Below are 2,305 nucleotides of genomic sequence, written 5' to 3' on the forward strand. Positions count from 1 at the left end.
TTTTTTTTTGTCTCAGTGGTTATTCACTGTACAAGATGCAGATGTGACATCCTGTCCACAAACATATTAGGACAAATCTTCTTATTCATTGAATTAAGAGAATGTAGCTGTATATCTATCCTATTTTGAATATGCACATACAAAATGGTCATTCATTTGTATCCTCTTTTTTTGTTGTTTTGTCAGAGAAGGGTGTTCCATGGCCATTTAAATATTGTAGGTGCGTGAATTCAGCAAAATATTCCAATATAGTCCAGTAGTCCATAATAGTAATGGGGTATCCATAGGACTGGCAATGTCAGAAGTTGTTGACCTGAGCCCTTTACAGCCCAGCATACCAACATGGCTTCATCCTTATACCCTGTTTTTATACCTTTCTGCTGGATGGTTAAGACCAAGATAAAGCAAGACCTATATATCAAGAAATGTAACTTTTGTTATCTGATAAGGTCAGTCAAGTGCCCTCAGGATTTAACCTGAAACCCTGTACTGCAGTTTGTAGATCCTTTGTCAGTGTCAGCTGTGTGGATGAGTCATGGCCATTGCTTGACCAATTTGCTCTCTGTGAAAGCCTGAGAGAATTTTTTCTTTCCATGTGACTCTCCTTAGGCACACTCTACATCATTGATCACATGAAAATATGGAACGCTTCACAAATTTGTGTGTCATTCTTGCACAGGGTCCATGCTAATCTCCTCTGTATCATTCCAACTTTAGTATATGTGCTGCCGAAGTGAGCACCTGTTGTGCGTTATATTTGGCATTTTACATAGTTTCATCTTTTGTATGAACTCAAATTTGCCAAATTGCATAAATGTTTTCTTTAAACATTTATAAGGACATTTGTTTTCATGTATTTCCTTCAGTGAAATAAACTAGCGTCTTCTCTTTATTTGAAGCACTCAGCCTTTCCACCTCTACTCAAGCTTAGAAAATGGAAATGTTAAAGTACAATAACTAGAGAAAGTCCATTCTGATTGATCAGTAGACCTTTGGTTTAGTGAAACTCTGCCCAGTCTATTATTATGGGACATGCCATCCTTATGCAGTTATTTTATTAGAAGAAGAAATATATTTTGCATCTCTATTTCAAGATGTAAGGAACATCTAAGGAAAAACTTCTGAAAAGCCAGCAGAGGAAGCACATTGTGTGTTTGCTGTGTTGTCTTGAAAAGTGTACAGTGTGTTTTTAATGGTTCTTGACCAATGTAACCAAAAATAAGTAAAATAATTTTTCTTGTGTATTTTAAAATCCAATGTAAAATAAAGCCAAAAGGAAGAAGGAAAAAGGTTGTCAAAAGCTGGAAGTCAGTCTTCTCCCCAAATGGAGCACTTCAGGTATATGAAAAACTGTTCTGTCTGAACAGTGATTCTCAAAGTACAATTGCTCTACGAGGCATTTTAAAAGTTGAGCTAACCATTTCATAAAAGAAGGGTTTAATTGAGAAATGAGTAAGAATTGTAGCTTACTCATTTGTGACATTAATTTGTCAAATACAGTTCTTTACATACAGTCCCTAAAATGGGTTTTTAAAATATTACTATATAATAACAAGCTATATTGAATTTGAAAATTTAATGTTGAAACTGTACACCAGACATACTTGCTTTCTGGAGATATAACCTAATTGTTTCTACTACCTTTTAACATAAAATTTATTTTTGGGAAGGGTCTACAGGGTGTTCAGGGTCTCAATACTAGATCGGACTCTAGTGATCTGCCTGTTTACAGCCTCCGGAGAGCTGGGGTTTCAGGTGGGTGCCACCATGCCCAGTCTCAATTGCTGTCTCATCGTGCCCCGGGGGTGGGGCCAGCACAGCAGGCCTGGAGATTGAACCCCCAGACCCTGCGCCTGCTTGCAGGTGCTTTAATCTGCTGAGCTATTTGGTCTGCCCTCACTTTTTACTTTTTAACTATAAATTTTTTTTTTAAATTTTGTTTTGTTTTGTTTTGTTTTTCATTTTCATTAGGGAAGGGTCTACGGGATGTCCAGGGTCTCACTACTAGATTGGACTCGTAGTGATCCACCTGTTTATAGCCTCCCAAGAGCTGGGATTACAGGCACACGCCACCTCGCCCAGTCTCATTCGCTGTCTCAGCACGCCATGGGGGCGGGGCACGCTGTAATCTGCTGAGCTATTCAGCCGGCCCTAACTATATTAAATTGGTCTGTGAGCCTCAGTTTTCTCATCTCTGTGAGCCTCTTCCCTTGTCATTGTGGAAAGAAACTAGCAGCCACAGTGTTTGACCCTTGTTAATCATAAATCTTGTCATGAAGGAAATACTTTCTTTGATTTTTTTTTT

General features: G+C 38.3%; 1 protein-coding gene and 1 non-coding gene across 3 annotated transcripts in view; one reads left to right on the plus strand and one right to left on the minus strand.

The window, feature by feature from the left end:
• Window positions 1–2,305, plus strand: part of Zfand3 (zinc finger AN1-type containing 3) — a 339,956-nt gene that overhangs the window by 225,046 nt on the left and 112,605 nt on the right. The gene's annotated exons all lie outside the window — the stretch shown is intronic.
• On the minus strand, window positions 635–741 carry LOC111818719. Its single transcript, XR_002822634.1, has one exon. It is a non-coding gene; the product is annotated as a U6 spliceosomal RNA (small nuclear RNA).

The sequence above is a fragment of the Octodon degus genome, unplaced genomic scaffold (genome assembly GCF_000260255.1).
Source record: "Octodon degus isolate 3935 unplaced genomic scaffold, OctDeg1.0 scaffold00005, whole genome shotgun sequence".
In the NCBI taxonomy this organism is placed as follows: domain Eukaryota; kingdom Metazoa; phylum Chordata; class Mammalia; order Rodentia; family Octodontidae; genus Octodon; species Octodon degus.